General features: G+C 43.6%; 1 long non-coding RNA gene across 2 annotated transcripts in view; it reads left to right on the top strand.

The window, feature by feature from the left end:
- The window catches only part of LOC311604868, a 224,458-nt gene that overhangs the window by 89,743 nt on the left and 111,689 nt on the right, over positions 1-23,026 (top strand). For both annotated transcript variants that reach the window (XR_014781712.1, XR_014781713.1), the window contains exon 5: positions 16,805-16,878. This is a non-coding gene — a long non-coding RNA (uncharacterized lncRNA). The remainder of the gene's footprint in view (positions 1-16,804; positions 16,879-23,026) is intronic.

Here is a 23,026-nt window from a genome sequence, read left to right as displayed (position 1 = left end):
CGCTGAAAGCAAAACCATTGTTTCCAAGCCTTCTTCATGGGATAGGGACCAGGGGATGGATCTCCAGGAAGCTTGCAGGCCCCCAGTGCCAGAGTAGCATTACTCAGGAACCCCACTTTGTGGACTGAGTAATTACTGATTGTCAGCCCCCCCTCCCCCGTGAGAATATGTTCTGGGGCTACTCTGGCTGCCAAGGCCCAGCCTCAAGGACCAAGTGCCAGGTTCTCGTCTCGGGTGTGATTTGGGCATTGTTCCTATTTGAAATACATATAAATTATTATATGTATACTAATATAAATATACAATTCTCTCCTCTGCCCTTGTTCTGTTCCTCTAGAGAACTCTGACTAAAACACCCTCTTTAAAAAAAAAACAAAAAACAAAAACCTTCGAGGCTAGCAAGACGGCTCAAAAGGGATTGGCCACTAAACCTGACAATCTGAGCTCCATCCCAGGGACCCACATGGTGGAAGCAGAGACCTGATTCCTGCAGGCTGTCTTCTTGCTCTCACACATGCACATATGCAAGTGCCCCTCCCCCATATACAGGTAAAAGGAAGTTTAATTTTTCTTTTTAAAAATCTTTTATCGGATTCTAGGAAGAAAAATGAGTTCCTTTTAAGTCAAAGGGAAAAAATAAATTATTTCAAGAAGTAAGTTTGATACATAGAGGTCTTGAAGATTCAATGAAAAAAACAAAAATCCAAACAGAGGTGGCTGGGCACAGTGGGATGTGCCTTAAATTTCAGCACTCAGGAGGCAGAGGCAGGAGGATCTCTGAGTTCCAGGACAGCCTGGTCTACACAGCAATCTCCAGGTCAGCCAGGGATGTACAGAGAGACCTTGTCTCAAACCAAACAACCCCATATTTACCTGCAGAAACACAGGAAAAGGCAGTTTTCCTTCCTTGGCACGTGATATGTAGGGATGATATGTTTGCTTAATCAGAAGTCCAGGGAACCTGAAAACACCCTGAAAGTGTGAGTAATGTTCCCCCTCTGTACGGGCTGGTTTTGTGTCAACTTGGCACAAGTTGGAGTCATCAGAAAGAAAGGGTTCTCAGTTGAGAAAATGGTTCTATGAGCTCCAGCTGTTCAGTGTTCAAAGTAAGAGGGGCCAGCCTGTTGTGGGTGGTACCATCCCAGGTTGATGGATCTGGGTTCTATAACAGAGCAGACTGAAGTGAGGTGGAGCAAGCCAGTAAGCAGCGCCCTCCATGGCCTCTGCATCAGCTCTTGCCTCCAGGTTCCTGCTCTGTTTGAGTTCCTGTCCTGACTTCCTTCTATGATGAACAACAGCAATATAGAAGTGTAAGCTAAAGAAACTGTTTCCTCTCCAGCTTGGTTTCTGGTCATGGTGTGTATCACTGTAGCAATAGAAACTCTAACTAGGACACCCTCTGTGTGCACATTTACAGTTTAATGGAAATTTTATTTTTGTAACTTATATTGAACTATGAAAAGAGCCAGTGGAAAATTAATACAATAGAGAAAGTATCAGCTTTGGTTTAAAGAGTCTTAAGTCACGTTTGTAATGTGTTAACTGTGGGAACTCAAATGTGTTGAAGTTTTAGAATTGCTACATGCTTTTTTATTTGAATTATAAATTTTGAAGTAATACATCAGTGTCTCCTACACAGTAGACACTAAATGCGGCAGCTACTGTAGATATCTTACCCTGTAAACAGTCTGCAGTCTCAGCGCCCCTGGTTTATTCTAACAAAACCTCATTTTTGGTCAGGGGATGTTCCTGTTAGCTTTAACTGTGGGGTGGATTTAATGAGGTGTCCTCTGTAGTTCTCAGGCATTTGAATACTTGGTTCCTAGTTGATATCTTTGTTTAGCGAGGCTTAGGGGGAAAAAAAAGCCAGGAGGTGGTGGTGCACACCTTTAATCCCAGCACTCGGGAGGCATAGGCAGGTGGATCCTTGTGAGTTTGAGGCCAGCTTGGTCTATAAAGTAAGTCCAGGACAGCCAAGGCTACACAGAGAAACCCTGTCTCAACGACCCTCCCCCCCAAAGAAAAAAAATACAATAGAGAGGCTTAGGAGGTGTGGCACTGTTGGCGGAAGTGTGTCACTGTCAGTGGGCTTAGCGGTTTCAAATTGTCACACCATTCCCAGTGCATGCTCTCTCTCTCTCTCCTCTCCCTCTCTTCTCTCCCCTCCCTTCCTCTCTCCCTCCCTCCTGACCCTATTTTGTTTACTGTTCAAGATGTGAGCCCTCAGCATCTTCCTCTTTCCACCATACCTATATGTTGCTATGCCTCCCAAGCATGATGGACCCTCCGAACCATGAGCTCAAATAAACCCTACTATAAATTACTTTTGGCCATGGTGTTTTATCACCACAGAAGTTCTGGGATCTGAATGTTCTCATGCCAGTGGGACACACACTTCACTCCTGAGCTATCCCGTAGCTCTAGATCTTTAAACTAACTTCTTTGTTCTCTTCCCATTAAACAAGGATATACACCCAAGGACCGAGGACCACAATAACCACCCAAAATCTCCCTTGTGAAAGATCAGAATCTCTTTGTACCCAGTTCTACAGGAAACAACAGTGTTACAGATGCAAACACAGGCTATGCCCAGGAGTCTGCTCACGACACAGCCACTATTAAAAGTCAAGACATGACGATAACTTGAAGGTCTGATGATGAGAAGATGACTCAGCGATGCATGACTCCTCAGAATACTCTATAGACATTAAAAGGACACAAAACATGAGAACACAGGAAGTAACTATAAGACAGTGCATTTTAGATGTGTGATGGACACGTGTAAAGAAAACAACAGAAAAACAGCGCCAAAGAGTAGGGTATGGCAGCAGCAGGGAAGAGGAATGTGGACCTGTGGTGTATATCTTTTCTCTAAAATAGACTTATATGCTTTCTAATAGGAATACGCTTAAAAATTAATACAATTTTAACTCACTGAATAGTTCCAAGCTTATTAAAATTTAATCCAAAGAACCATCATAAACAAAATGTGTGTGTGTGTGTGTGTGTGTATGTTGTATCTTATATGAGTCTCTCTCACAAACCTAATATTTAAAGAACATTATTTTAAGTGTGTATGTGACAGAGAGAGATAATACACATGGGACTCAGAGTGCATGTAGAGGTCAGAGGACAACTTTCAGAACTCGGTTTTCTCCTTCCATCTTTCCACGGGCTTTAGGGATCAAACTCAGGCAACCAGGCTTGCGGGGTGAGTGCTTCTGTCCACTGAGCCCCCCCCCCCCACACACACACCTGAATTCTATGCTACCGGGCCACTTTTGAGTCAGTTTAGTAGTACCCATTAGCTCTCTCTAAAAAATGGCCAAGGCCTGGGAAAAGGCCAGAGGGTTCCAGTAGGCAAAATGAATGTCAAAGCCCACATAGTTGCCCCAGCCTCTCTCTGAGACCCAGCTGCTGTCCAGGACTCTAACAAGCCGGGATCTCTAAGCCCTAGTGGGCAAGAAGCAGGAAACTGGCAAATGGATGAGGCTGCAGAAGTGCCACTTGCCAGCCTGGACAGCTAAAGTGCAGAAGTAGAGAAAAGTGGTTCAAAATGGACTAAACATTCTCAAGAACGACTTCATGGCGCCAGGCCTGACGATATTCCAGGACCCTATGTGGTGACGTCTCTAACACTGGCCACACTGGAGTCTTCAGCAGCAAATATGGTGCCATGATGCGACACTGTTTACTCAGTGGAAAACTCATTTTAGAAAACAATTCCACTTAGTATGGTTTCCTCAAAGACTCCTGGGTACTTGTGTTTCCCAAGACAAACTAAGCCCACATAGCTTCTTCTTAGGGAGAAGCTTGCTTCTCCATACTAGGCAATAAAGGGGTTAAATCTTAGCTCTTTTCTGGGAAAAGTGGCAGTTTTTTAATTGGCAGAAGGCACCTTCTTCACTGCACTGCTAAGAAAGCACCTGAAGATCTTTTTTTCAGTCTCATCTCCTTTTCCAGACCACCCCCCACCAACTCGCATTGCTTTCTCTTCTACCCACCCACCCACTTCCTTTATCACAGTCTGGAGCTGCACCGTCTCTTGGGCTTTAAAACGGAGATAGGAAAATGTCAGTTTCCATTATAGTTAACAAGAAACTCTCCTGCTCCCATCCCTGGGAGCGCGGTGAGCTCTGGGACATAACAACATATCACGATGGGATGGTCAGGGCTGTTTGGAATCTTTTCAAGTTGTTGGTATTCATGGATTTGTTCCAAGTGAGGCACATGTTTTTTTTTTTAAAAAAAAAGAATGAATGCCAAAGATAACAAAAAAGGCAAAGAAGAGGAGGGAGGGGCGCTTAGCCAGAGCACAGGAGTAAACAAAATAAAACTGACCAAACAGCAAAATGTTCAAGGGCACTGGAGTCTCTGACCACATTTAGAATCACATTGAATCACCCAGAAAGAAGGAGGTTAAAGACTGTTCCGCTGTCTCTCAGAAGACCCTGAACGTTTAACAGCTTCTTCACACGCTGGGGGGGTAGAGGTCACTGCACTTTGCTGTTATTTAAGCTGTTTACAGCCATATTCCAGTGGTCCTTGTTGACAATGCTGTTTCCAGGCAATTTTCGAAAAAACGTCCTGATTGCCATTGCTTGTCATTAGCAGCTATAATTTGTTTTCAGGGTGGATGGTCAGCACTGTAATTGCACTTGGAGTGCCGGTGGCTTTGCGTGATATTGGGTGCAATTCTGCCTCCAACTTATTGCTGTTTCTTGAACCCAATTTCAATTAAGAAGAATATGCCCTTCCAAGTTCCACAGATAATGGAAGATCATTATTTTTTGTATTCTTATGGCAATGCATTTCCACAGCACTTACATTTCCAGGCATTGCAGTCTTTTATTAGTTATCTAGCTCTGGATTCTAAGCCCTAAGCTATTCTGATTCTGATTTCTACACTAGGCACTGAGGACAGGGAAGGGTAGTGTGCTGGCGAGAGGTTCCTCCCTTCCTGTTAGAATCCCCACCCTTTTTCCAAGCCACCCCACCCAACTGGGACCTGCACAGGCTGGCTTCATTACTTTGTTTGAAGTTTTTTTTTGTTTGATGTTCTTTAAATGTATAAAATGCATTCCAAACACAAATATAGATTATTTGATGTCTTGGATTTCCCCCCCATTACAAGTCAGTCACTTTTATTTACTCCTTTACCCCCTCATTAAAATATGAACTGAGCTCTCCTATGTCAGGCACACAGTGAGTCAGGAAGAGAGCAGCAGCCTTACCACGCAGTCTACAAAAGGACTGCCCACAGATATTTGGTGCTGGAAGACATATCTAGGGAGACTCAGCAGGACTGTTCTTTCTTGGAGGGGTGGGGTGGGGTGAAGTGGGAATTTGGAAGAGTCTAGTTGTGTATGTGGGGTGAAACACATGGAGGAGATAAATGGATCCATCTGGGGGAATCAAAGCAACATGGAAGATAGGAATTCTGGGAATAGTAGCCTTCTTCATAACCAGAAGGCCTAGGGAACTCTGGGAATAGTAGCCCTCTTCACAACCAGAAGGCCTAGGGAACTCTGGGAATAGTAGCCCCTTCACAACCAGAAGGCCTAGGGAACTCTGGGAATAGTAGCCCTCTTCACAACCAGAAGGCCTAGGGAACTCTGGGAATAGTAGCCCTCTTCACAACCAGAATGCCTAAGGAACTCTGGGAATAGTAGCCCTCTTCACAACCAGAAGGCCTAGGGAACTCTGGGAATAGTAGCCCTCTTCACAACCAGAAGGCCTAGGGAACTCTGGGAATAGTAGCCCCTTCACAACCAGAAGGCCTAGGGAACTCTGGGAATAGTAGCCCTCTTCACAACCAGAAGGCCTAGGGAACTCTGGGAATAGTAGCCCTCTTCACAACCAGAAGGCCTAGGGAACTCTGGGAATAGTAGCCCTCTTCACAACCAGAAGGCCTAGGGAACTCTGGGAATAGTAGCCCTCTTCACAACCAGAAGGCCTAGGGAACTCTGGGAATAGTAGCCCTCTTCACAACCAGAAGGCCTAGGGAACTCTGGGAATAGTAGCCCTCTTCACAACCAGAAGGCCTAGGGAACTCTGGGAATAGTAGCCTTCTTCACAACCAGAAGGCCTAGGGAACTCTGGGAATAGTAGCCCTCTTCACAACCAGAAGGCCTAGGGAACTCTGGGAATAGTAGCCTTCTTCACAACCAGAAGGCCTATTGTAAGGAACGAAGCTGCAAAATGGTTTGGAGGGAAGCGTACAACAAGTAACATGGTATACAGTGTATGAGAGTAAGTTGCAGAGATGATAGATAGATAGATAGATAGATAGATAGATAGATAGATATGATAGATATGATAGATGATGATGGTGAATGATAGATAGATAGATAGATATAGTGAGGTCAGGGTGAAGGATGTAGGCTCAGTGGTACAGAACCTGCCTAGTATGAACAAGGCCCTGGGCTCAATTCTACACTTTGCAACAACAACAACAACAACAACAACAACAACAACAACAAATGCTTTGCCAGATGAGGTTACATCATATGCTTGTAGTATTCTAATGACGTATGCTGGTAATCCTCTCATGTAGGAGGTGGGAACAGGGCGATGTAGGATACAAACTGAGGTGCCTTCACAAAAAACAAAATGAAAATGAAAAGACACTAGAGTTGTTCCCAGTGTATGTCTTTAGGCAAGGGGATATTTGGACACAGAGAGCTGAACAGAGGGAAGAAATGTGGTAGAGGACCCCGCACAAGCGCAAGAGATGGGTCCCGACAGACCTTCCCTCACAGGCCACAGTGGGAACCCACCATGCTCACCACCTAGAATTTTGACCCTGAGTTTCTGGAAATGTGGGACAATGGATTTCTGTTATAAAAGCCAGCCAGTTTGTGGCGCTTTGTCATACGGGCACTAGAAAGCAAATGCACATACCCAAAGCTGTGACACCTGGAACCCCTTCACCTTCCCCTGTACATCCCAATAAGAACCAACAGTGGTTTGACAGACTGAACAAAGCACAGGGTGAACTCTTCCTGAAAGACTGCCTTTTGCGTTGTACTGCTCACATGGTGAAGGAGACAAGAAGAAACAGTTGAATGCTACTTTTCTGAATAAGTTCAAAGGAAGAGTTACCTCAGAACTTGTATCCACTTTCTAGTGGGGCCTCACTGCAGCCAACCCTGAACAGATGGACAGTTTTGAGGATCACAGAGGAGCCCCAGCAAGTATCCTAAACAAGTTCCAAGCATCATCAGCTTCTCCCTTAAGATGTGTGAACACCCTGGCAGCAAGGCAGCCTCCTTGTCCTCTCGTCTCTTGAAGTAATTTTCAGGACAAGCTCAAACACAGCTCTCACAGCCAGTTACTGTGGAGGGAGGGAGGGAGGAGGGAATGACTTTTCTGAAATATCCATTTGACAAATCTCCCTAAGGTAACACCCACTAACCCCCTGCTTGCTCCCATAATTGAAGTTAGCAACTGTGTATCAGTCAGTCAGCTGAAGTCAATTCCCAGAAGGCTAATCTTTGTCTTTGGTTTCTAAGAACACTAAGTCAGCTGTTAGAATGCAAGCCACCTGGGTGTTTCTTTTGACAATTTCTGAAAGTTCCCTGTACATCTTTCATGCCAGCTAAGCCACATTAAGTACCTCTCATCCAGTTCTCCACGAAGGCAGTTCCTCACATGACATGACCAACTTGTTCTCCTCCAAAGGATTTCCCTCACTGGCTTGTCATACGCACCTGAGCCTCATAATAAATACATCAGTGTGAAGTTAACTGCGGGCTTCATTTCTGCAGGAGAAGAGATAACCTCTGGGGCCAGGGAGACGGATCCACAGATAAAAGCCTGTACTTCTCTCTCAGAGAACCCAAGTGTGGGTCCCAGCCCCCATGTTGGACCTGCTTATAACTTCCTGTAATTCCAGCTGAGGGAAATTCAATGCCCTCTTCTGGATTCTGCAGGCACCTGCACACACATGTACACACCACTACCACATATACACAGTTTTCTCCAACTGAGCCCCACTGGGTATACAAACCATACCTAAGGGCAAGCCCCATGCTCAGGGGCAGATGGCAACACAAAACAAACTAAATGGTATTTTTGGAGGGTTATGTGTGTGTGTGATAATGCTTTTAAAAAATTAATCCATTTATTTTATGTATATTGGTGTTCGGCCTGCACATGAGTCTGAATGAGGGTGTCAGGGCCCCTGGAACTGAAATTATAGACAGTTGTGAACTGCCATGTGAGTCCTGGGACTTGAACCTGAGTCCTTTGGAGGAAGCCAGTAAGCCACAGATCTTTTGATTATATATTATGGTTTCCAATTTTGTTCTTATGTATTCTGTGTATTCAAACATGTGTCTCAGCATCTGTATGTGTTTCTTGTGCTTTTTCTCTGGCTCTTCTTTTTTTCTGTTTGGTCCTAATCTGGTGGTATTATTATTATTATTGTTATTGTTATTATTATTATTATCATCATCATCATTATTATTATTACTACTACTACTGCTATTATTACTATTATTATTTTAGATGCATGGCTATATTCTAACAAGAATGAAAAAGGGTATAGATTTGAGTGACTGGGGAACTGGGGAAGATTTCATAGAAATTGAGGGAGGGAAAACAGTAATCAGAATATATTGTATGAAAAGTGATTATCAGTAAAAAATAATTTTTTAAAAAAATCTTTTAAAAAGATGACATTATCCAGGTGCAGGGGTGCACTCCTGTAATCCCAGCACTCGGGGAAGCAGAAGCAGGCAGATCTCTGTGAGTTCAAGGCCAGCCTGGTCTACAAAGTGTGTTCAGGACAGCCAATGCTACATAGAGAAACCCTGTCTTAAAAAACCAACCAACCAAATAAACAAAAAAGATAAAAGCATCCCAGTTCTCTTCCTGAACCCACTTGCATAGATAAGGTCTGGAAGAGACAGGTGACATGAGTCACACCAGGCCAGCCAGGATGGGGCTTCCCTCTGTAGGAGTCACCTAGACAACTAACTGGTGGCCAAGAAACACAAAGCAGAGCATTCTGCAAAGGATAGCACAGCCAAGCCAAGATGGCCGCCCTCTTCATAAACAGGGTTGGGACTCCAGAACTTTCTCTACTGGGGTCAGTACACACAACTCATACTTTGGCTATAAGACCCTGGTAAGTCCATAGCTGGATGCACAAGCGTCATTTTAAACAACCTGTGCAGCAGTGTGAATTAGACTGGAAGGGACAATGTTCTATATGACTTTCACTGTGAGAGCTTCATGAAAGGATTAGCCTGAAGACCAACAGGGAGATGTCAAGTAAGTCTGGGCTTTGCAGGAAAGATAGCTGAGGAAGCTAGGGTGAGCAAGCCAGTAATAAGCAGCATTCCTCTGTGGTCTCTGCTTCAGGTTCCTGCCTGGAGTTCCTGCCTTAGCTTCCTTCCTCAACAGATTGCAAACTCTAAGACAGAATAAACCTTTCCCCCTCTCAAGTTACTTTTGGTTAGTGTTTTATCACAGCAACAGAACGCAAACTGAAACAGTGTCAGAGACGGAACAGAGAGACTGGGTGGGGGAATACAGTCCAGCGGTAGAGGACTTGCCTAGCACCTCTGAGGCTTTGGGTTTTATTCCTAGCAAAACAAGGCCCCAAACCCCAGCAAAAGAGGAGCTGGCAGGAAAGCCAACACACTCTGTCTACCAGGTAACACATCCAGGCTCCTGTTACTATGTGGGTCCATTATACAAGGGGGTCTTGTGCAAAATGAACGCAAACTGCCTTCTGTTCAGAAAGTAGGATAAGCAATAGCAAGATTTCCTGCTTCCTTCTCTCCCCCTTCCCCCTCCTCCTCCCTCCCTCCTCTTTGTCTTCCTCCTCCTTATTCCTTCTTCTCCCCTATATTTTCTTCTTCTTCTTCTTCTTCTTCTTCTTCTTCTTCTTCTTCTTCTTCTTCTTCTTCATCCTTCTCCTCCCTCCCCACCTCTTGCACTAGGACTTTGCACACACCACTCTTCTGTTGAGATACACCCACAGCCATTGGTCTTGATGCAAAGCAATGACAAATGACACTTAAAGGACATTCTACTTGTCTGCAGAATAACCACAAATATACAGTTTGGTTTTATATCTTAGTCATGTTGGAACCTCACACAAGTCATTTCAACTGATTTCCCTTATTGCTGCCTGGGTGCTTTTCTCATCCTACTAGTGAGTTAGGGAGCTTCAGTGTCACTGGCTTTGAAAATGTATGTTATGTTTAGTTATGCATATATGTGTATGGGTACACACACTTATACAGGTATGTGTCAGCTGCATGACTTGGGTGCTAGAAGCTGGACTGGGGTCCTCTGTAATAGCTGTATAAGCATGTTAACTGCCAAGACATCACTCCAGGCCCCAGGCTTTGCCTTTCTCCATGGCAGCATTTTCAGCCTATGTGGCTGGCCAGCATAGGAGACAATTTTTAATGAATTTATCTGGATGCAACCACACTGTAAGTTGAGTACAGCCCTGTCATAACTTGAGAAGTGTCTATACATGACTCATTCAGCAAGGCATGATGGTAAGCACAAATTACTGATAGAATCTTTACTCAAGTGATAGTTCACTATCCCATAATACTTCATTAAAAATATAATCCAAAGATTGACTTTTTAAGACTTTTAAAACAGAGGTGGAGCATTGTTTGGCGTTAATGAAGGCAGAGTCTCATATGCTACACGAGGTACATGCTTACGGGTCCCACTTGAGTACCATGGGGCGCCATTGAGAATTTGAATCATGTTCTAGATGGAGGAAAACCTCTCATGTTTCACCTGGGCACATTCAAGCTGCTTCATATTAAGCCCCCAACCCCAGCCCATCACAGCTTTGGATGGCTTTCGCTTTGGCTTCTGTGGCCCTCTCCTCGCTCCCTTCTGTTTTGTTCCTTTATTCTGAGCATCTCTCATGGTGGTCTCTTCACTTTTCATTTGGCTTCATTTGCTGCTGTGGTTTCCACTGTTCTCTGCCCACCACACACACACAAAAGGGGAGACATTGGGATCCTCATGCTTAGTAAGTCAGATCGGGACTCTATTTGGAGATCAGGTCTTTAATGAAGTGGATCTATATAATGAAATGGGTATCTTTATAAAGGGGAGAAAGTTGAGCACTGACAACATAAACCCACAAAAGGATGGTCATATTGTATGAGTCAGGGTAGGCTGTCATACACAATATCATATGTCAAGTAGCCTAGTAAGTTCCTTTTGCACACTTCTAGAAGCTGGCAAGGCTGGTATCAATGCCTTTGTTGGTTTGTTTCTTTGTGGAGGCTTCTTTCTTGACCTGCAGTGAGCTGCTTCTTACTTTGTTCTTGCATTTGGAGGGAGAGGGAGGGGTTCAGAAGGGGGGGGGAGAAAAGGAGGGAGGAGGAAGAATGCAAGAGAAATCCCATCATGAGGGCCCTACTTTCATGACATCATCTAATCCTAATCATCTCCTACTGGACCCATCTTCAAATACCATCACACTGAGAAATAGAGACTCAACACAGGAATTTTGGAGGGACACACTCGACCCACTGCAAATGTAAAGACACAGGGAGAAGGTGACCATCATTAGCCCAAGAGCAAGGCAAGGATAATTTCCCTTAGATGGGACCACCCACAGTCTCTGGTTTGGTTTCATGCCACTTTCTCATAGCAGCCTTACAAATGAAATCTTTCATTTAGCTTAGAAACAAAAATTTGCTTTGATTTAGTCTTGTGTGTGTGTGTGTGTGTGTGTGTGTGTGTGTATGATGTTCTACAGAATATTGGAAATGTCTTTCTCCAAATATTTTGTTCTACAACCTTCTGTTGAAGGTATATTAAAAACTCCTTATGCTAGGTCTTTTTAATGGTAAAATGGTGGGATCAGTAACTCACCCAGTCATTGAAAATGTAGGCAGACAAGACAAAAGGATATTTCTAAGTGTGAGGTGAGCCCCAGGATGATAACAATTAATAATTAGTGCCATCAAGGTATGATATAGGATGGCAACACATTTAGCTTTATATGCATTTAGTTCTCATGACAAACCTATGGTTGTTATATATAGTGGTATTGTTTGTACTAACCAAGAAATGTAGCCACTCCATTGGCTAACAAATGTTTACACAAAATGTATATTTATATAATTTTGTATGACTTAAAAAATTTGCACACAGATTGTATATTTATGCAATGGAATATTATGTAGTAAGACATAGGAATTATTGGTACGTGTTAACTCCATGGAGGAGCCTTGAAAATGTGCTACGTTTTAAAAGCCAAACACAAAAAATGGTCATGGATCTTATATCTGCCTTTAAATGAAATAGAGCCATGAAAAAGAGCAGATAAGTGGGTGCCAGCAGCTGAGAGGAAAGAGAATGTGGGGTGACTGTTAATGAGACTTAATTTCTTGGGACAACAGATGTGCAATCTCACAGTCACACTGCAAGCTGCTGCACTGGGTGGTTTAAAAGGATGAACTGACGCTAGAGAATGGACAAGGGTGGGAGGGAGGTGGGAGATGAAAGTGGTTGGTATGCAAGGCACACATAGGAGAATTGTTTTAAATAATAAAAACATTTTAAAGGGCATGATACATGAGTGATACCCTCTCCAGGTCCCTCATATAACTGTTAGCCAAAGTGGAAACAGATTAAGGTGTTCTCTGCTTGTTTTCAGGAAGTGTGTTTAAGATGGAAGGGGAATACAAGGTGTGTTCCTTGAGCACAATATAAAAGCCTGCTGAGCCATTGCCCTGCACAGAAGTCCTTATTTAATGTGACTGCTTTATCTGACCAATGCCTCCTCCTTCTGAATCAATAGTGTCTTTCAGTTCCTGAAACCTTGATGCAATTTTCACTTTTACACTAAATTTCACCAAGTTAAAAACAAACAAACAAACAAACAAACAAAGCCCACCTCACCTTCAATTTCAAGAGCACAAAACTCCCAAACTGTCTCTAATTCCCCATTATTAGAGGCACAAAGCTGTGAAAGTCAACTTTGTCACATTGGTGGAAATTATCTCTATTCATCCTGTTTTGGGCTTCAACTCACTGAAGGAACAGTACCATTGTTCACTTATTTATTCCAGGGAGCCACGTGTTAGCTCAAACCATGTGTATTACTATTAGTCCAGCAGCCAAACTGCTTTTAGGCCTTAATGCTAGGATGTTACAGCAGGCTGGATTTAAATACAAATACTTCAAGCTGACTCTGTGTGCTGCCCAACTCCAAATTATAAACCATTATAAAATCTAAGATGAAAATCATCAGCTAGTGTTGTGGAAGTTTTGGTTTCTTTAAACATTCAGTTATGTTATGTAAACATGATTTTGTTTTAATCCCAGGTGTGGGATATGGAGGCTGTTCCAGTTTGTCTGGTGATGGCCTCGGGAGAGGGTGTGTAACCTTTGTCAGCAGGAAACTGCCTTGTGCTGAGGCATGGTCTTTGCCAGTTGGAAAAAAATGAGAGAGGAGAGAGAGAAAGAGAGAGACAGACAGACAAAGAGAGAAAGAGAGAGGGGGGCAGGAGAGAGAAAGGGAGAAGAATACTTGGAGGAGACGGTTGGAGAAGAAAGAGAAACTACTGTTGCATTCGTTGTTGCTGGCTGAATATCCTGAAGACAGAGATTAGTGTTGCCCCCAAACTAAGCCCTAAACAGCAGGAAGTAGCTAAAGAGAACTGTGCCCCCTCTCCCCACTAACCGTCTTTCTTTCCTACCTGGTGTTGGGGTGTCGGAAGGGACTGGGGTGGAGAAGGGAGAAAGACATATATGACAGCAAAATAAAGTAGGTTAAAAAAAAAAATCAAAGCCTACAAGCTAGGGTGAGCACACAAGAGGAATATGAGTCTTCAAACTAGTCAGTTAATATCAAATGCGCCAAGGTAATTAACTGAGAAAGAAGAAGAAAGAAAGAAAGAAAGAAAAAGAGAGAAAAATTTAAATTTATTTTTGCTTCCTTTCCAAAGAAGAATTTGAATCTCTGGTTGGTACCAAGCAGAGTTATTTGTTGGTTTCAATGGCTTCACCTTCAATTTCTGAAATCTGCACAAGTCAAGAAAACATCCAGGTTCAACCTCAGGCCAAACTCATTTACTGTGTATAAAATTAAGTTTCTGGAACCCTGAAGCTGGTTGCAATTCCAGGAAGATTTCTCAGGAGAAGCCAGCGAAGTAGATTAATGGGAGAGAGGCATCAGCAACTCACCACAGGGCCCACCCAGGCCCTGGCAGCCCTGGCCTGCCCAGAGCAGGGGCATCTTGTGGGACGGGGTGATAATTGCCTGGTTGTGAAGTCTTCTCCCAGCTTCCTCTTAGTGGCATGTTATTGATTTGTTGTCTGTATCTTGGTCTAGACCCTACAGCTATTTACTTTCTCACCAGGGCAACCACTTGTCCGTGTCCAGTGTATACAGAAATAGAGCTCTTTTTTAGTATGTCCCAGAAATTTTTTTTTCTGCTTCAAAAAGATTCTGAGGTTGAGGAACACATTTTTACACAGATCTCGCCTTTTTTCATGGTCTTGGGGATGATTATCAGCCCCCCACATTCAGTCATCAACATTTTCACCCCAGAAAACATTGAACAGTCCAAACAGAACATACACACACCACCCTGGGGTGGAAAAAGAACAAAAAATGCTCACAGAATAGAAAATGATTTGAGTTCATTATTGAGAGCTGGTACTAATGGATCTTGGATGTTAAAATACTCATGAAAATTTAAGAATCATAACTGATCAACCCTGTTTTATACAGTACATATTCTGCATTAAGCCCACAGAGGTATGTGGTATATATATATGTGTGTGTGTATGTGTGTGTGTACCTTAAATTGAATAGAAAATATAGTCACAAAACAAATATTTGAGTTTCAACAAAACATACCCTTGCACCTATTGCGGATTCACCAGTGAAAAGATTAACTGACCTCAGCATTGTGATGTTTACATAAGTTAACTATGGAGCCATCATGCAGCTTGGGAAGAACCAGAGATGGAACACAGCATCATGGGAGAAATGTTTCACCCAAACTTACAGAATTATGGAATGTTTCCTATGAAAAGCAACATGTACGTAGAACTTAAAAGTGCCATATGGTATACGTATGTGTGCTGAGCATCTAAAATGTATCAGCAGACAGTGGTGTAGGCTTTAGGGGTAGAGTGACAAGAAAAATGAAGTCTTGCCCTCATCAACCTTGCAAACCCTAACTGAGGAACTACATTAAGTCATAGAGCAGTGTAAGTAACGGCTCTTGTGGAGGAAATTAGCCACGGGAAGGCAAAGGGGTAGGGAGAACGGTGTGGCTGCACCTTATACAGCGATGCCAGGGACATCCTTACTGGTGAGGCAGCATTTGAACAGAAGCCAGTGAGGAAGGATCAATGTTTTGCCTGGAGCAATAGCAGTTTAGGGACATAAGAACAAGCACAAAGATTCAGATGTACATGGACTGGAGTGGGCTCAAAATACTAATAACAGGGACAGTTGGCCTGGAGTACCGTGAACCTAAGAAAAGTGGGTAGAAAGTGCCCCGGGAACATCCATGCTCTCTTTTCATCCATTGGAAGATGACACTCAAATGTGGTAACTTTAGATGGTTTTTCTAAAGCAGAATAGCAATTTTATTTCTATTATTATTATTATTATTATTATTATTATTATTATTATTATTATTTATTATAGATAGGGTCTTACTCTGTTGCAGGCTGACTTGAAACTATGTAGCCTAGGCTGGCCTCAAACTCACACCCGTCTTTCAGTCTCAGCCTGCCAACTGATGGAATGGCAGGCACGGAACACCTGTTGGCTCTGAAGAAGCAGTTTTAAAGGGTCCTTCTCACTGCTGCGATAAGAAAATGAATGCTAAGGAAGCAGGAGGATGAGATAAGATGATGTAGAATTTACCTAAACAAAAGCCCAGGGTGGGGACTGTAGACAAGACTGTGCGAGCAAGCATAAAGGCCTGACTTCAGGTCTCCAGCCATAGCATAAAAGGCCAAGCGGTGGCTATGTACCTGTAATCCCAACATCTGGAGGCAGAGCTGGAAATGTCTGAACTGATGAGTTCCAGGCTCAGTAAGAGACTTTGCCTCAAAACCCAAGGTGGAGAGGAACCAAGGTGCCTACCCTAAGCCAACACACGCATGCTCCCATCACAAGTGCGGATACATATAAAATATTTTTAAGTAAATTTTTTTAAAAGAGGGCAAGGGTGGCACAGGGCTGCCGTAGGTGTGGAAAACAATAGCAGTAAGAAATGCCTAGACACCGCATGGGCGCTCTTGAAAGTGGGTCAAACTTGTTGGGTTGCATATGAATAATAAAGGACATGATCGTGAGACTAAGGGAAGAAGGGGGTTGCCATTGGTTGAACTCAGTATGACATCAGGGAGAACAGGTCAGCTGAAGGGGATCAGCCATGAAGCTCTGAACCTCTTAGCCTTGAGACACCTGTCTCAAGCAAAAGCTCATGTAGCTGGACCAGGGAAGCATCAGTAAGTGGGTGGCATTTAAGCCATCTACAAGTGAGTGACCCCACACCTGAAAGTCAACTAACAACCAAGACTGTACCAATGATAAGAGATCATTTAGGTGGAGAGGGAAAACTCGTAACAGAACATGGAAACTCATCAAGTATTTATACCCCGGATCGAGTTTTTACTAGACATCTCAAAATGGTTCAATAAAGAGAGTTAACAAGTATGTACAGACAGTAAGGATAGTGTTTGCCAAAGACAGATCACAGCTGGGTTAGAAGGGGGATTGTGACAGTCATTGATCACAGCTGCTTGTTACATGGCCTCATCTACTCCACAGATTCTAAGTGGACTGGGGGATTTAAGAAGAACTGCATGGTATCATCCCATGACATCTGGAAGCCTGGGCCTCCTGTGAGTTTAATTGTGTGTTTCAATTACTTTTATTTCTCTAAATAAGTACTTGTACTTTTGATGAGACATGCCAAGACACATTAACACACACAGCACAGAACTCTAAAACTATAAGAACATCTACGTTTTTCATCTGTACCATGATAAGAAATGTAAGAAACTAATTCCTGAGATATGATGTTGGATGTCTAGCTATGTGTCAGTGGCCCTGGTGCCCATACTCTCATAGCTAGCTGGCTGAAGCTCTAAAAGACCCTTAGGATAGGAGACTCTATATCACTTGAGGACCAAATATCCATTTGATATTTCAGATCCATACAAAGAAAGAAAGAAAGGAAGGAAGGAAGGAAGAAAAATTTTGCTGTCTGGTTCTATGGAGTTTCCAGGTAGAGTTCTTCAGAGTTATCCCACTGTGGCCTGGTGTGTTGGTCATACTGAACTTTCTGTGGCTCACTCCCACAGGCACTAGAACCTGCTAGAATTAGACTAATGGTAACACTTTGTGTTAGTTTCATGACTTGTAAAGAAAGCTCCCCAAGAACCGCTGATTGCTTTTGTTCCTTTCCTGGGGGCAAAACGCTTTTTTATACCCTTTAAGGGGAGGTCCTTCTTCTCTTCTGAGCCAGCTCTGTCTCTCAGCAAAACCAAAACAAATGCTGAGCATTGCTGTCAGCGGTTAAACTCACTGACAGGACCCCCACTCCCACAGCTGGCCACGCAAATACAAGGACTGGGTGGCCTCTGCTGGGAGTGATTTATGCTAGCTGGCGAAGTCTCCAGGCTGAAATCTCTCCCAGACATCCTGAGCCCTGCTGCTGCCTGAAACCAGCAGTGAGCCATTGCTTCTCATTAGCAATGCGTCGAAAATTTCCTTCATGTTCAAGTCAACGTGTTGGCCAGGAAGGTGGGAAGGAGGCACTGCATAAAAAGTAAAAGAAGGGAGTTGACAGAGAGGTGGTGGCATAAAACTGTGCGGTCCCCACAGTTTTATTATGGGCTGTATGCCATCCTGGTGCAAACAGAGTAGGTAACAATTAAGAGAGAATGATTCCAGTATGGCTCAAACCCACAAGCTCATGTCTAATGTGGTCTTATTATTTGTTTATATGAAAGCCTAATAAATGAGTGCAGATTCAACCCGATCTGTAATTGGCTTGCTAATTCAGTACAAATTATAGGTTGAAGACAGTGCTTTTCAGCTGTGGGAAATTTTGTCCTTCTCTCCCAGAGGGTATTAGAAATATCTGGAGATGCTTTGGGTTGTCATAACAGGGAACTTCAGGGTAAGTTCTACTTGCATTGAGTGGGTAGAGGCCAGGAGTGCTCTAGATTAAACATCTTGTAACACAGGGCATCATCTCCCACTAAAGAATTATCCATCCCCAAGTATCAACTGTGCCACAGTGGATAAATCCAGTCCCAGGGCTACAGACAAGTGCTGGGCTTGGAGAGTCCACAGAACCAGAACACAGTGATGTCCAGTCATGCTTGACCCAGGAACACCAGTGAATGCATTAAAAGCATGGGCATGAAATATGTCCCACCCTAGTTATGCTTACCCTCAGAAATTCACCATTATGTTTAATCCTGTAGTTGGATATTGGGAGTGGGAGTTTGGTCCCTAGATTTGATCCCTTTTACCACCACCTCAGTAGGCAGAAAAGTTAGAAGTCTTAGCCAATTCCCATGGAGTCCACTATAATGACATCTTTCACACAGTGAGTTCTTCTGAAGAAGGTCCCCTATAAATACATTGGTCAGGTGATGTGTCCTGATAAGTGGCAAAAATGTCTTGCTTCTCAGCTGCTAAGTGTCCCTGCTAATTGAATGTCAGACAGTGGCCATGCAGAGCTGTATTTTCTGCTGACATCTTCGGTATGTCACCTCCCCCCTGAGGGATGATAATTCTTTCTACATTCCCACTCCATAAGGCTCAATCTTTAGTCACTGTCTGCCTTCCTTCTCCCAGGCATTTCTACCCCAAAAGCCACATTAAGTGATTAGGAGCTGATCCAAAAGGCTCCCCTCATTGGCTGTTTCTGTTTGTTGCCTAAACGCACCTTAATGGCAACTCACCCATGCTCAGTGCCATCCTTATAGAGGGCTTGTGGGGGAAGGGCTTTTACTGTTCCTTCCTCTAGCCTTTATAAAGAGATCATGTGCGAAGAGAGACTGTCTGAAAATTTCCCTCTGTCTAAAGATCCTTCTCCTCCTCCTCCTCCTCCTCCTCCTCCTCCTCCTCCTCCTCCTCCTCCTGAGTCTCATGAAATACAGGCTGGCCTCAAATTTGCTATGAAGCCAAAGATGATCTTGACCTGTCTCCTCCTCCTGATACTTGCATCACAGGCACACATGCTCTGTTTATGCTGTGCTGGGGACTGAACCCAGGGCTTCATGTATCCTAGGCAAGCACTCTACTAACAGCCACATCCCCAGTTTTCTGCTTTACTCTTAAAAATTCATCTGCTAGCCAGCAAAGATGCTCACAAGGGACCCAGAACAACCAGCCACTTTTCTTCACCTAATCAGGTCTTGACTCAGGGAGGCTCCACTAACTTGGAGAAGTCACTGGAAATCTGACCAGGGAGTTAAGAAATTTCTTCAGTCTCCCCTCCACACAAGCCTACTATCAGTTGGCAATCCTCTCCTTCCAGACTCTACTCTGGCTTCTGATGGCCAGCCAATTCTTCCGCTTAGCAACATGAGTTCTGAGTCTGTATTTGGTATTTTCTCACAGGTATTCCTGGTGTCTATGTTAATATTGGAAAGTTTTTCCTTTTATACCAGAAAAACAAAACAAAACAACAACAACCAAAAAAAAACCCCAAACCTTTCTCCAGCATTCCAGAAGCTTCCATGGTAGGATATAAGATCTCTGGCTTGGATTCTGGGCTTTGTGATGATGTGTGGCCTGGAAGGTGTCTTTTTGGCTAAAGGAAACATGACTGACTGCAAGAGCAGGAGACTGGGGATTGGAACCCAGCTGCTAGCCACAGGATAAGAGAGTCATGTTGTAGCATATATCCAGCCCGCTAGGCTGAGGCAGAGAAGCAGAAGGTGAGAGGGAGTAGACCTCATCTCCTTCCACCTAGCAGAGGCTGGGAGATGCCTCATCCACAACTCAGTCACTGCTCCCCACGTGTGTGCCCCTCTCCACAAGGGCCCGGAGAAGGAAGGAAGCAGGCCTTCTTCCTGTTAGCCTTTATTCCTTGAGCCAAGTTGTGACAAGCCACTGATTTCTTCCCTATAAATTATTCAAAATTCCACCTTCACATTGAGATTGGAAAATCAATCTCACTGATTAAAAAGTGACCAGTGTCACATTGCCAAATGTTTCTTTAATCTTCTAATCATGGCTAGTTACAGACAGCAGGAGTTTCAAAGAGTCAGGGAGATGCTCTCCTCACTAACCGAACCCAAAAGATCTGCAAGTCCATCAGCCTTTCTATTTGGCCATCTGGCCTTGTTACCATCAGGTGGCACTGCTTTCAGAAACACTGCCTGGACTCAGATGCTCTTCTCTTTACCTCTAGTTGAGGATCACAAGGAAAAAAAAACTGTTGTTCCTCCATTCTAACTAAAAATGAGATCTTAGGAAGATGATTTGTAATCCCGCACTGGCTAGGCAGAGACATCAGGATATGAGGTCCTGCAGGCCAGCCAGTTAGACCAAATCAGGAAGCTTCAGATTTGGTCTCTACACACATGCACACATACGTGCACCACACACACACTTACTCAGAGATATCATAGCATTACAAGGGTCAGTGGCAATGAGAGGAAGAGATGGAGGGAAAGCCAATGCTGGTGTATAGGCCAGCACAAACAGAGCTGAGATAAGCCAGCAATGTGCAGAGTGTACATGGAATCCAGGAACCAGGGATTATGGAAGCATTACAGTCACTGCCACCACCCAGTGCTTCCTCAAAGGCGGCTCCTGTCTCCCGAGGCAGATGAAAGATAGTTTCTAGAAGGCTTTCCAAGGTAAGCAACAGATTACTGATTGAAAAAAATAAGAAAGAAGAGAAAGCTCCAGGTTAGCCTTGCAGTAGTCCTGGAGACGTCATTTATTATGCACATTCTTTGAAAATGCAGAGAAGTATACGATAAGAGGGCTCAAGGAAACCAAAGCATTTTAACTGCCAAAGTGCAGACGCTCAGCCTGTCCTAACTGGACATCCTGAGGATTGTCAGCAGAAACTCCTGCTGACTAACAGCTTTCTCAAACACCATGGGCCACTGCTTAAAACTATCCTTGCCGTGATACAAATTGCACTGCCCATTTCACAGTCCCCTTTCAGGTGTCTCCTGGAGAAATGGCACCATGATTGGAAATGTAAAGTCCGTTTTAAACAGAAAGCCGACTCCGACTCGGCTTGGCCACCTGTGATTCCGGCATGCAGGAGGTTTTGCACACTGAGATGTCTGGGTCTATAAAACACTGGATAATACGAAGCATCAGAGGGAGGGGTGGCAAGCAGACGGGAGGGAATGACTGGGAAGGCTCTGCGGTGCTATCTGTGACCTCTGCAGTGAACCCTGCCTCGCCCAGCAAGGCTGCCTCCTCTCTTATCAGGCGGGCACTGACAGCACCTGCTGGAGATGATGCATTCCACGGCCTTACCCACCACCAGTTCATGATAACAGGAGGGCATGACTCCTACTCCTACAAGACAAATTCCTCATTTGTGCTGGAGTTTCAGGAGCCACACTGTCATCTGCAGCAAATACTGAAAACAAGAACTCCTTGAAACTCCTCTAAAGAAGGCAATTTAATTCACATTTCGTAAATGTATAAAGTTTTTCTAGTCATCTCAACACTAAAATAATAATAATAAAAAAAAATCTAACCTTTAACTAACTTGACACCCCAGGAGGGCTGAGATAGTTGCAGCTGGCTGATGATTTTCCTTATAAAATCAGTATTATAATGTCATATATTTGTGTACTTCAAATGTCACTTGAAATCCCTTTTATCTGGAGTACCAATAATTGCCTCTGCAGATTACACCCATAGACACAGACCCACATATGTATACACTCACATACACTCATACATGCACACACATGAATACATATATACATAAACATATACTCATACACATAGAGTACTTGCTAGTTCTTATGGAGTAGAAAGAATCCTTACCTCAAAGCTCTTCCTTCCTGCCCAAATTTACTTATATGTAAGGGAATGATCAGTGAGTTAATATAGGTCATCAGACACTCAGCATTTACTTAGGTCAAATGATAAGGGATGAACATGTGAAGAAATGTAAATACAGTGTGGTGGTTTGAATGATAAAGAGCCCTATAAGCTCATATTTTTGACTGACTCCCAGTTGGTGGACTGTGGAGAAAGGATTAGGAGATGTGGACTTGTTGGAGTAGGTGTGTCACTGTGGGTGGGCTTTGAGATTTCAAAAGCTTACATTAGGCCCAATTTCTCATTCTCTCTCCATTTTACAGATCAGGTGTAAGCTCTCCCCTACCTTTTTGTGTGCCACTTTGTGTTCCCTCCTTTCTCTTCCAAGAAGGAATACCACTGGGCTCAATCTTGTATGGGTCTCATGAGGATAATCAGAACTCCTGTGATGCCAACACAGTGATGCCCAGAGGACAGCATTGCACATGACCTGAGAGTGATTTTATATAACATTTTAAATGACTTTATAATCTAAAATTTTAAATACTTTTGAAGGACAATATAACAAAATTCCATTCCTATAGTCATAAATACAATAGAAGTAGGAGGGACAGTAGTAACTACAGAGAACAGAGCCTTATATGTGGTCCTTTTCTACCTGTGGAATCATGTCAATGCTCAAAATGTTTTGAATCCTTTACACTGTAGATTTTAAAGCAGATTGGCAGTCAGAGGACAACTTTGTGGAGATAGTTCTCTTCTTCAACCTTTACATGGGCTCTGGAGATTGAACCAGGTCTCCAGACTTCGCCAGTAAGTGCCTTTACTCACAGAGTCATCTCACCAGTCTGAATTTGAGGTGTTGGTATTAGAGACACTCACCATGAGTTCAAAGTCAAGAGAAGGTTGTGCCTGGAGCTCAATGGTATAGCATTTGCTTGGGGGTACATGAGGCCTGAGGGAGGGAGAGAGGAGGAAGGACTCTGAGAGGGAGGGAAGAAGGAT

This window comes from Acomys minous (assembly GCF_964271855.1).
Source record: "Acomys minous genome assembly, chromosome: 9".
NCBI lineage: Eukaryota > Metazoa > Chordata > Mammalia > Rodentia > Muridae > Acomys > Acomys minous.
Note: the sequence above shows the minus strand (reverse complement) of the source record. Positions and strands in the feature narration are given on the sequence as shown.